This window comes from Lepisosteus platostomus, unplaced genomic scaffold (genome assembly GCF_059453375.1).
Source record: "Lepisosteus platostomus isolate fLepPlt1 unplaced genomic scaffold, fLepPlt1.hap1 Scaffold_91_H1, whole genome shotgun sequence".
Classification (NCBI taxonomy): Eukaryota; Metazoa; Chordata; class Actinopteri; order Semionotiformes; family Lepisosteidae; genus Lepisosteus; species Lepisosteus platostomus.
The window spans coordinates 200,001-212,977 of NW_028291703.1; the positions used below are offsets into that span (position 1 = coordinate 200,001).

The window sequence follows — 12,977 nt, forward strand, 5'->3', positions numbered from 1 at the left end:
TTCAGGACGAGTGGGAATTTTCTCCTATCTGTCAATTCTGTTTTGTTTTGGAGACTCTTGGCTGCCTATGTTGTACAGTGCAGCGTGAAGGAAACATTTTCCAAAACTGTGTCAGCTCAAAAGTTGTAAGAAAACCTCTCCAGCTGCTTTAACTCTCTTCATTTTTGTCATTTAATGTGACACTCGATGTATAACTGGAGCCTCACATATGCAAATGGTGAGGCTCCAGTTCGACACCCAGTTCGACACCACTTTACAGTATATGACAAAAGCATGGCAGACTGTGCCGGACCGGCAGATAACTTCCGCTTATTTTTACCATATTAAACATTGGAAATCCTCCCACTTGTATTTGTGACACTTGATTTTGGCTCCACCTAAGACACTCTTAAATCTTCAAACACTTTTCTCTTCTCCCGCAACACTCTTGTCTGTCGGCACTATGTGGCAACGTTGCATGACAACCCCTCTCACCACGGAAAGGAACCTAACAGCTTTGGTAAGAGAGGAGAAAAGGACCTGGCCAGTACGGGGCTCGAACCCGTGACCTTGGCGTTATTAGCACCACGCTCGAACCAACTGAGCTAACCGGCCTCACAACAGTGCTCCTCTCTGTGCTGCAAAAAATCTAACTCAGGGAATTTCTTTTGTCCTCCTTTGAATAGAAAGCCGTGTAATTCAGTGTACGGGCTTTCTCGTGCAGTTTCATGGTTCTTGTAACCCAAATCCTACACTGGCCTGAAGTGCCCCCCCATTTCACAGCATTTTTCAGCTGATTTAAAATGTACCTAAAGGAGAAGCATTATTGAAGACCATCAATTACCAAGAGCTTTTGTCAAAGGTTTTGGTGGTCATTTTGAATGACCACAGAGCGCTGTGACCTCGGTTTTACATCTCATCCAAAAGACAGCGCCCTTTTACAACACAGCATCTCCGTCACTATACTGGGGCATTGGGACCCGCACAGACCTCAGGGTGAGCGCCCCACCGCCGGCACCATTAACACCGCTTCCAGCTGGAAGCTTTGTTTTTCCCTGTAGCTCACCCTCATCCGGGTACTGACCTGGCTCACACCTGCTTAGCTTCAGTGGGTTTTTTGAGTTGCGAGTTGCAAGGGGATGCAAGTGATGGAGCCGCTCGCTGCAAAAGCCACTGCATTGGCCGGGAATCGAACCCGAGCCTCCCGCATGGCAGGCGAGAATTCTACCACTGAACCACCAATGCTCAGTGCCTGGGCCTTCAAAAAAGACGCTTTTTTGGTGCTCTGTGCAAAACGCGTCGACATCTGGTTCCAGCTGCAAAATGCCATTCGCGGACGCTGAAGAACTTATTTCCAAGGCAGCGGGTACAAGCGATTGGGCGTTTTAAAACCACCAGGAACAGCAAAGAGGCGCGCTTCTTTGCTTGCGCCGAAACACACCGCCTGGAGGCGGATAACGTAGTCGGCAGGATTCGAACCTGCGCGGGGAGACCCCAATGGATTTCTAGTCCATCGCCTTAACCACTCGGCCACGACTACAGCAAGCCCCACTGCCGCTGCGTTCTTGCTACAATCTTACCTGCATCGCGAGGCGCCGGCGGAAGCCTATTTCAAAGTCGTTCTCCGTTTCAAAAAAACATTTCCAAAATACAAGCCTTGCAGACAGACACGCCTCAGAGGACTTAAGGGTGGCTTCATGTCGGAATGATAAAGTCTCCCCGTCCGGACATGAAAATGCCACTTTGTTACACACAAAAAAAGAATCAACAACAGAGAAATGCCCACAAGCATTTGAAAAGCCGCACCACGTCGCACTTGAAATAGCTCTTACATTAGTGGTAGACGCAGGAATCGCCTTTTTATTTACGCTCTTACCAACGCGATGGAAAGCAAAACAAAGCAAAGCAGAGCAAAACAAAACGAACAAACGAAAACCCTCACGTCCCGCACTTGCGTATAACGCCGTTACTTGCCCAAGCGGTATTATACGTCATCCTAGCACTGCACCCCGGGGTGTACGGTATATGGGAACGAGCACACGCCACGAATCGTTTCGAATCACTCCCTACAGCTGTAAGGCGCCTTGAAGCGTGCACCGCCAACTTTCTTCTTTGCGCATCTGTGAAAGGTAAACTCTTGAGCAAACTCTAAACCAGCTCTAAGGAAACTAATCCGATTAGACGTTACTTTGACTCATCCTTTAAGGGACCTTTGTTAATTGGAGAAATCAATGATTTCGAATGAATTCTGTATGCGTTAAAAGACAGCTATACACAGAAAACATGCAGGACACTGCTCATGATGTTTCCCGAGCCGAAACACAGTGCGTTTTTCCAAGCCATCTGACAAAGCCCGCCCACTGAAAACTGCAGCAGATCGTGTAAAGACGTTCAACTTTGTAACTACTGCACGCACAGGAAGCAGAATAAATTCCTCTTTTCAAACTGTCAAAGGTTTGCTTTGCGAACGCTGCAGGACATCGCACAATCTCTTTTGAACGGGGACAAACGATTTCTTATGAGGCGCACTAAGTACAGACGTTTAAAAAGCTCCACTCATGCCGACCATGCAGCATGAAGAAGCGCAACCTAACGTTTGCATTCCTAGCACTGTTGCAACCTAGCACTGTTGCATTCCGCGCATCAGTAGCTAAGAGAATATCATTTAAGGCTCTTGTTAATGCTGTTTCAGAAACCAGACTGAAATTTCTCAAGTATATTATTTGAATCCAGATACGATTGACGTTGGGCAACAACTATTCTCTCAAAACTTTTAGATTGAAATGGGACCTTTGAGACAGGCCTGTAGTTGTTAAGAACTTGTGGATCCAAATTTGACTTCTTAAGGAGCGGTCTAACAACCGCTACCTTAAATTGATCAGGTACAACGCCTGACGCAAGCGATGCATTCATCATACTAATTATAGGTCCTGCCAGTCCTTCGAGGGAATCTTTGACTAGCTGAGTGGGTATGGGATCTAGCGAACAGGTGGTTGACTTTGTCTTACGTCTGTGTCCATGAGTCCACCATAAGAAGAAATCTGAACAGAAATCTGAGTGGTGATCATGCGAGGTCACCACGGAGGAAACCACTGCTCTCCCCCCAAAAAAAACCACCACTGCCCCTCTCAAGTTTGCTAAAGACCACATGGATGTTCCACAGCAACTCCTGGAACAATGTTCTGTGGACAGACGTGACAAAAGTTGAACTTGTTGGTAAATGTGCACAGCGTTATGTTTGGAGATAACAAAACACTGCATACCAACTCCAAAACCTTATCCCACCTGGGAAGCATGGCGGAGGCTGTACGGCTTGCAATCATCGAGGGACCGATGAATTCCAAGATGTATCAGGAAATTCTACAGCAGAATGTCAGGGTGTCTGCCTGTGATCTAAAACTCGAAAGACGCTGGGTCATGCAGCATGACAAAAACAAAGGAGTACATCAACAACAGAGTGGCTGAAACAGAAGAAATTCCATATTTTGGGATGGCCAAGTAAGAGTCCTGACCCCAATCGCATTGAAGTGCTGTGGCGTGATCTGAAGCAGGCCGTTCAGCGCAAGACATCCCAAAAATATACATGAACTGAAACAGTTTTGCATAGAGGAATAGGCCAAAATACTTCCTAACCGCTGCTCAGGTCTGACCAGCCACTACAGAAAGTGGGGATTGAGGTTTTTGTCATAAAGGAGGTTCCACTAGCTCCTTAATATAAGGGTTCACATACTTTTTCCATCAATGACCTTGATTGTTTAAACCATTTGGTCAATAAAGAAACAGCAATGTCAAATGTTGGGCGTGTGTTGTTTGTGAAATCAGACTCTCTTTATTAATTATTATGACTTAGATAAAGATAAGATCACATGTTAGGAGCCATTCATGCAGAAATCCACATCATTCCGAAGGGCTGTTTACAAAAGTTTTTCTCCCAACTGTATGTGAGAGAAAAGCAGAGACGCTCACTAAGTAAGGTGGGGTTGTAGCTTTGCAAATCACAAGGACATTTGTACGCTCAAAATGGGACAGGAGCACCCCAGATGGGACTCAAACCCACAATCGCTGTTTTAGGAGGCCAGTGTCTTAGCCATTAGGCCACTGGGGCACACTGGGGAGGGTCAATCACGCTGATGAGAGACAGTTTTTTTTTCCTTTGCTTTTTCAAAGGGATCCCCAAAATTAGGGAAGTTAGGCAGCAGAAGGTTTACTGTGACCTGAGAAGGACCGGCATCCAATCACGGTGGTACACACACACACGCTCTCACTCATCTGAGCTACACGGCTACCAAGATGATCTCAGGTGCGCCGAGCTGGTACGGAACATATTGAACTGATCGACGACGAATTGTCTCTCAGACAGGCTTTTCACCTCTGAGCTCCCTGACTGACAGTGATCAGCTAGGTAGTGAAACAGTCAGCTGCTTCTAAGCCTTAAACAGCTGCATCTCGGCGCTTCCACGGAGAGATGATTTGAAAGCCGAACATCGCCTATTGGGAACACCTTTCTATCACTAGTTTAAGAGACTCTTAAGGTCTTGCAGAGGTGCCTGTCTAATAGCATGTGCTTTGCAAGCTATAGGTGTTTAGGCTGAAGCAGAATGCCTGTTAACAAAATGTTTTTCTAAAGGGGCCTCGCACTCTTTTCCAAGCAATGGTCACCATCCCCACCGAGTGTCACAATGTAGTCATGTCCTAGGACATCAACTGTTAGTCTCCATTTGTCTGCCACCAACACTTTAGGTTACGGAGTCACAACCGCACCCCGGAGACCAGAGGAGCCATTGGCGTTCTGGCGGCGCAGATTGGGCTGAAGGTGGGACGCTTGAATCTCGCTGTTGGAGGCCGTCTGAAACTGACCCAAGCCTTTCCCTTGAATTAAATGTAAATAAGAAATGAACCCCAGATGCACATGGAATCAATCACGTGTTTCCTTTGAGCCGTTTCAGAGACTGCTCCAGAGTTTACCTTGCACAGATGCGCAAAGATTAATGATGGGGGTGCACGCTTCCAGGCGTCTTACAACTGTAGGGACTGTTTAGAGACAATTCGTAGATTGTTCTCATTTCCCTCTATTCCCCGTGTTGCAGTGGTAGGATGACGTAAATTCCTGCTTCGACACGTAACGGCATTATAATCAAGTGCAGGAGCTGAGGGCTTTAGTTTTGTTTCGTTTTCCATGGCGTTCGTAAGCGCGCAAATCAAAGGCAATTCCTGCGTCTAACACGAATGTAAATGCTTTGGAAAGTGCAGTGTGGTGCAGCTTGTAAAATCCTTTTCCACATTTGTGGTTTGTTGATGTTTTTTCTGTCTGCCAAAGTTGCATTTTGACATCCGGACTGGGGGACTTCATCATTTGAACGTGAAGCCAGCCTTAAACCCTCTGAGGCATGTCTGTCTGCCGGCACGAATCTTGTGAAAGGTTTTTTTTTTTTTAACGTAGAGCGACTTTAAAAAGGTTTCCGCAGCGACTTCGCACTCCGTGTTAGATTATAGGAGGAATGCGGCGGCAGCGAGCTCGCTTTTGTCATGGCCGAGTGGTTAAGGCGATGGACTCGAAATGCGTTGGGGCTTCCCCGCGCAGGTTCGGAACTTGCCGACTCCGGCGTCTGCCGCACGTCGCCTTGTGCCTGCGCGGCAAAGGCAAAGTGCCGCTTCTCCTTTCCCGGTACTATAAAAATGCTAAATCGCTTGGACCCGCTGCCATGGAAAGCAGTTCTTCAGATTACCACACATTCTGCGTTCGCACCTCTGGTGCTCTACTTATGCCTTTGAAAACCTAATGAATAAAGCTGAAAGAACCGACACGATATGTAGGTGCTCGTAAAGCACGCATTAAAGAACTGTTAACAGCAAGGGTTTCAGTGGGTTAACTGAGGAGAAGGCGTGATCGCTAATTGTTGACTTTTTATTTGGTGTTAGAAACACTCTTACTGTGCATGATGTGCAACAAATGTAGCCACAGAAATTGCATCACGCTTTCATGTATGCTATCGCAGACACCAACGTTGCCTAGATAGAAAACCGAAATAGCCGTGGGTTTGCTTGCTGGTCTGAAGGATCTCTCTTCGAATCTCTATCATTTGTCAATGGCAGTAAAAGGCGCTGCAATCTCATACGTTCAGAATCAAACCCGCAGCTTTTGTTCGACTTTATTTCTTGACTAATTACAACTGAGTGTCGCATGAGCAGTTACGTAAACTTGTCTGGTATATTTGAACACAAATGCCGTTCTTCAATTAAAACTAACAGTACATTGTCAGGGACATTCAGTTCTATACAAACAAGAGACAGACAAGAGAATATTTCTACCTTTCATGTGGACTACGTGTTGACTTACTGATCGGAATAATTGAAAAGTTCGGGTTCATAGCCGATGCAGTGCGTGCTAATTAGAACAACAGCAACGCTGAGCTCTCAGCACCGTACTGAGCCCAGGTGTTTTTCTAAAGCTGTCAGGTGCAGTTCATTTACATGAAGGAAATCTCTTACTGGGTACGATTACAATACAGTAAGTAGCACAGGCTACTTAGGGAGTAGCCTGATGCGTTTAAAAACGACCCGAGCCAGGCAGAAGTCGAACCTACAATCTCCTGATCCGTAGTCAGACGTGTTATCCATTGCACCACTGACCCTGGTGCAACACTGCAGGACTGCAACCCGGTGAGCTCAGCACTGCAACTAGTAAAATACCCCCGGTCCATTCTTTTCCAAAAGTGAGAAACACCTGTTTTCTACATTTTGTCTGTTTTAAAACCATATCTCTTTAAACCAAACCAAGAGTTTGTCTTTTGCTCTGATATTCTGATTCATTTCGATTTCAAAGAAAAAAAAAACTACCTTCCAAAACATCATAAAATTGTCCCTTCTTCCAGACTCTACTTCTCTCTTGTAGTAGTACAGCAGACCTTTCCAGGTGAGCAGATCACAGAGTCCGAAATGAGCTTCCTCCATCAAGCAAAGTACCTGAACATGACTCTGTCATCATAAAAGCGCCCCTGTAATAAAGAAATTCAATCTGAAATCAAGAGGGCAGTTGCCTACTGAAATACAAGAAGTCATCAATTTTAACCTAGCAACACATTAAAGGCTGCATCTATACAAGTACGATTCTAGAAATGCTCACCAGATTACGTTTTAAGAAGGAACTGCGCTTCAGGTTCTGCCGAGATCTTAACTCGGATGGCAGGATTCAGAGTCCGGAGTGCGGACTGATTGCGCACGGAGGGTCCATATACTGTGGATCCCTCAGTGATCTTCCGCGTATTCAAACCGCCAGCGTGTGACTCCCCTGTCCCCGTGACCTCATTGCTCTGCTCTCTCCTCTGTGCAGCCGAGCCCGATTCACGGTAAAGTGAAAAAAAAATATGCCCTCAACGTGAGATTTACTCTGGAGCGAGGATAGATGTTACCTTTTTATCATTGAACAGGATGTATGTGATGTGGCGACTAGGTTCAATTTTGTATCCTCTTTAAAAGATTAAGGACTGGGGTGAGCGTGATTTACCACCCTTTCAGCTAAGAACCCGACGTGCGCACCGTTTAAGCTGCATAGACTCGGTCGTTTAACTCTTCTCCATTAGCAGGGTTAAGGTTAAAGAAAAAAAACATTGCTGACTTCTTTTTTTTTTGCCAGCTGCTAGCGCTGATTAGCAAGGTTTGTATTTCATGTTTTGCAAGTTGCATCCATTTTAAGAAAAACAAGTCGTGTTAAAGACAGGAAATGAATACTTGCATTTAATTAAGTCTAGCCATAGGCGGTTATCCACTGGGATTCAGACCCAGGGTCTCCTGTTTACTAGACAGGCGCTTTAACCAACTAAGCCACAGCGCCCCGGGAGTGCTGTCCTTTTGCAGCCACTTGGACACGCCACTCAGACACATCTGCATTCGGTGTGTGCTCCGCCTGCTCGCTGAGCAAGTTGCCACCTTTACATACAATAGCAACATCGACACCAAGAGAAAGGATGACAAATGGCTTTTATCTGGAACTTTTCATGTCCAAGGAGCTCAATGTGCTTTCTGTGTACAACAGGGCCACTGAACTCCACGCTGGCCACTGAACCACAGCAGTGGCTTGCTGGCTTGACATCTCCCAAGGAAAATGTTGAAATCGCATGTGGAACAGGAAAATGACCCTCGAGTACGAGGGAAAAAAAAGAAAAAGATCATCTGGAGCGCGCCAACCCAGTTGGGACAGCCCAGTTTTGTTGACGAGGTGGCCGAGTGGTTAAGGCGATGGATTGCTAGTCCATTGTGCTTTGCACGCATGGGTTCAAATCCCATCCTTGTTGGTTTCCATGTCTGTTTCCATTCTGTTTTTGATCCCTATTGCTCAATGCACAGTGAAAGCATTGCATACATGTGTCTGACAATGAGAAATGGGCCCCTGAGACAGTCATTTGCCTGTTTCACAAATGATCGTATTTTACTAGAGATTCTGTTTGGGATTCAGATGTGCATTCGGACAGCAATCCCTTTCAAGAAATGATACGTTCTGGATGAGGTCAAAGGTGCATCATTTGGACACTTTGTGGGCTTGAAATACAAAGACAATCATGTTCTATGGTACAAGATAAATACAAAACTTAAGCTTTTATTATAATTAGATTTGTTTATAAAGCATAAGCAAACATTTATTACATTAATATATGTAAAAATAACATTTTAGCATCATACGTTTAGTATATTTAGTCCCTAATGCTGAAAGAAATGATCATAGAACATGACTTCTAACCTTACCTGCTGTGTTTTTGATCCCTATTGCTCAATGCACAGTGAAAGCATTGCATACATGTGTCTGACAATGAGAAATGGGCCCCTGAGACAGTCATTTGCCTGTTTCACAAATGATCGTATTTTACTAGAGATTCTGTTTGGGATTCAGATGTGCATTCGGACAGCAATCCCTTTCAAGAAATGATACGTTCTGGATGAGGTCAAAGGTGCTGGAACACTGTATTTAGGATGTGTTTGCAGTTATTCTGTGTTTCTAGCTTCAACCCAGTGATATATATATATATGCTCACTGATTTTTTGGTACATGCCCAGGGCAATAATCATTATGAGGATTTATTTCCATATGTGCTAGAGGTAGTGTTGTGAAATTCTTCAACACACTGGATCGCAGGTTTAAACCTGCACTCTTACTCCTTAAATACCAACAAATGCAGATATGTGGCAATCATATTGTAGCGGACACTCATTTGCCTGTTTCACAAATGATCATATTTTACTAGAGATTCTGTTTGGGATACGGATGTGCATTCTGACAACAATCTCTTTCAAAAAATGATTTTACCTTATCGCAGCTTTGCCCCTCTTGCCTCTTTGGAAAATATCTCCATCTTGTGGTCGTTGTTGGTAATGTTTAGACAATATCTCCATCTTGTGGTCGTTGTTGGTAATGTCTAGACAATATCTCCATCATGTGGTCGTTGTTGGTAATGTCTTCTTATGCCCTTTTTTATTTCAATTCTTTATTAGTTGATTCTAGAATCTCTACAATAGAGCTGAAAATATCAGTTTTGTAGCAGACAATATGACATTAGTTATAGTCCAATTAAGACTGTATTACTCTGTTTGTAACATAACAAATTAAAATTGATTAAAACTAAGTTTGGAACACCAGGGAACATAAAAAATGATTTTTAGGAAAACCATGAGGTTCTCTGTGTCCGATGCCTGCAAGGGGAGAAAGCTAGAATCCTTTGCTTTTTCAAAATTTGAAAATAAACATCATTTAACAACAGCTTTCATTCCTAGGAGTGAAAAATAACCATTTTTGAAGACATATTAGTTTCTAAAACACTACAATAAAGTTAAAAACATCCGTTTTATATTACTTTTAGTATTTTTAGTGAAATTAGTCATTTATTGCACTATTTTTAATATAATCTCTAATTAAAAGTGAATAGAATTAAGTTTGGAGCAACAAGGAACACAAAAAAAAAAGATTTTAAGGAAAAAAATGATGTCTTCTGTGCCAGGTGCCTGCAAGGGGAGAAAGCTAGAATCCTACCCAGGCTCCTGGAGTTCTGTCCTGGCTAAAGGAGGGTGAATCCATCCCCTTCAAAGCTCCATGAAAAAATGATCATTTAAAATTTGAAAAAAAAAACATCATATAACAACAGTTTTCATTCATAGGAGTGAAAAACAACCATTTTTGAAGACATATTAGTTTCTAAAACACTACAATAAAGTTGAAAACATCCGTTTTATATTACATTAATTTTTGTGAAATTAGTCATTTATTGCACTATTTTTAATAAAATCTCTAATTAAAAGTGATTAAAATTAAGTTTGGAACAACAAGGAACACACAAAAAAAAAGATTTTAAGGAAAAAAATATTGTCTTCTGTGCCAGGTGCCTGCAAGGGGAGAAAGCTAGAATCCTACCCAGGCTCCTGGAGCTCTGTCCTGGCTAAAGGAGGGTGAATCCATCCCATTCAAAGCTCCATGAAAAAATGATATTTTTAAATTTGAAAAAAAAAAAACATTATAGAACAACATCTCTTGGTCCACAGAGTGCAAAAATCCAACTTTGAAGAAAATCCATTGACTGATCCCCGAATCCTGAAGTTTCTTCGCATGATATCGGGCTTGCAACCACTTTCTGGAAAATTTTCAGCTCCATTGTAGAGATACTAGAATCAACTAATAGAGAATTAAAATAAAAAAGGGCATAAGAAGACATTACCAACAACGACCACAAGATGGAGATGTTGTCTAGACATTACCAACAACGACCACAAGATGGAGATATTGTCTAGACATTACCAACAACGACCACAAGATGGAGATATTTTCCAAAGAGGCAAGAAGGGCAAAGCTGCGATAAGGTAAAATCATTTTTTGAAAGAGATTATTGTCAGAATGCACATCCGTATCCCAAACAGAATCTCTAGTAAAATATGATCATTTGTGAAACAGGCAAATGAGTGTCCGCTACAATATGATTGCTACATATCTGCATTTGTTGGTATTTAAGGAGTAAGAGTGCAGGGGGTTTAAACCTGCGATCCAGTGTGTTGAAGAATTTCACAACACTACCTCTAGCACATATGGAAATAAATCCTCATAATGATTATTGCCCTGGGCATGTACCAAAAAATCAGTGAGCATATACATATATCGCTGTGTTGAAGCTAGAGACACAGAATAAGTGCAAACACATCCTAAATACAGTGTTCCTGCACCTTGACCTCATCCAGAATGTATCGTTTTTTGAAAGCGATTGCTGTCAGAATGCACAACTGAATCCCAAACAGAATCTCTAGTCAAATATGATCATTTGTGAAACAGGCAAATGAGTCTCTCAGGTGCCCATTGCTCATTTTCAGACACATTTATGCAATACTTTCACCATGCGTTGAGCAATAGGGATTAAAGATACCAGAGGTAAGGTTTAAAAGTGATTCTGAGGTGCAACACATCAGCGAAACAGCTAGGCATCTGAAATGCGGGGTTTGAGAGCCCTTCAGGGAACACCGTACCCTAAAGGTACCAGAAGTCCACTAGTATAAGCATTAAGTCACTGTCAGCCCTGTTGCAATGTAATTGCTACATATCTTCATTTCTTTGGTTTTTAAGGAGTAAGAGTGCAGGGGGTCTAAATCTGCGATCCAGTGTGTTGAAGTATTTCACAACACTACCTGTAGCCCGTCTGGAAATAAATCCTCATTCTGATTATTGACCTGGGCATGTACCAATAAATCACTGAGTATATCACTGTGTTGAAGCTAGAGACCTGTATGTAATAATATGATGCTAAAATGTTATTTTCACATGTAAGAAAACCGGCTCAGGGACGCCAAATATGTAATGTTGCCATAGCAAAATTAAATGTAGGGGGTCTCTGAAGGCACCAGTTCTGTAGGGTTTGGGCATTTACTGAGACAATTATTAATTGTAGCAGTAAATCACAAAGTTGATTCTTTTGATAGCTTTAGAATCCAACCATGTGACATAACTCAAACAACGCGCACACACAGGTACTAATACACGAGGATACATTTATTAATACATAAAATATGCATGTAAACCTAACAGATCTTATCAAGAGGGTTATCAGAATACAAAAGATATATATTCAGTCAGTTACGAAGTGTTACACATATCAAGAGGACATACGTTCAGTATATCATTCATTAAGACCGTTTCGTTAATGAACTTGGTTATAACTTCTACATTAGATACTCAAACAAGTACATAACTCTTAGGAATTAAATTGATATCAACTGGTTGGGATAACAATTGAATTCTCGAGCTGTAATGCATTGAAGTTGAATACTCATCCAATCTTTGGGGATTCAGATCTTCCTGCGGGCACAAAGAAACAGTTGCAGGCTGTTGCTGTCCAATCCGCGCTCTCTGGCTCCGTGCCAGGCTGTGCTGTGCGGCTTGCGACGCTGCACTGCTGATGCTCACTGTTGGCTTTAACTAGCAAAGTTTGTGCACAGGAGAAAAGATGACTGTGGGTCCCAGCAAGTCAGGAAGAGGACCGGTTCGTTTCTGATGAAGAGCTAGTTCTGAATAGTGATTCAGCTGTCCACAGTTCCGACCTGTTCACGAGGCCTGCTGCTGGTGCTAACCTCGGGTGGATCCTCTGGTTATTCTCTGGCAACCTCCGCTCTAGACTCTTAGAACAAAGGAAAGTTCTGGCACTCGTACACACTGGCCGTTCCGTGGTTGTCCGGGCTGAGTCTCAGGATGGTCAGGAGGCGCGCTGCGAGAATGTCCTGCCCTTGGGAGCCTTCTGCTCCTGGGCTGTCCTGCCCTGGAATTCTCCTTTGAATTCCCTTTAGAATTGTCCACAGAATCCTCTGAATCCTCCCTTCTGAATCTTACTGAATCTCACAGGCTCTCTGTGTTGCCTGTTTTTACCTGGAGGAACTTCAGCTCATTGATTGGCTGAAAGTTCCATGGGCATCAGAGTCCCACGTGGGTTACTCGGCCCTACCAGTCCCTGATTGATTGATCAAGGTGAGATATGAGTCAC

At 43.3% G+C, this 12,977-nt stretch overlaps 3 non-coding genes across 3 annotated transcripts; all 3 read right to left on the reverse strand.

The window, feature by feature from the left end:
- Nucleotides 1-520: 520 nt before the first annotated feature.
- trnai-aau (transfer RNA isoleucine (anticodon AAU)) lies at nt 521-594 on the reverse strand. The gene has a single exon. It is a non-coding gene; the product is annotated as a tRNA-Ile (tRNA).
- Nucleotides 595-1,153: 559 nt separating this feature from the next.
- Nucleotides 1,154-1,224, reverse strand: trnag-gcc (transfer RNA glycine (anticodon GCC)). Its single transcript has one exon. It is a non-coding gene; the product is annotated as a tRNA-Gly (tRNA).
- Nucleotides 1,225-1,437: 213 nt separating this feature from the next.
- Nucleotides 1,438-1,519, reverse strand: trnas-aga (transfer RNA serine (anticodon AGA)). The gene has a single exon. It is a non-coding gene; the product is annotated as a tRNA-Ser (tRNA).
- Between the last annotated feature and the right edge of the window lie 11,458 nt (nt 1,520-12,977).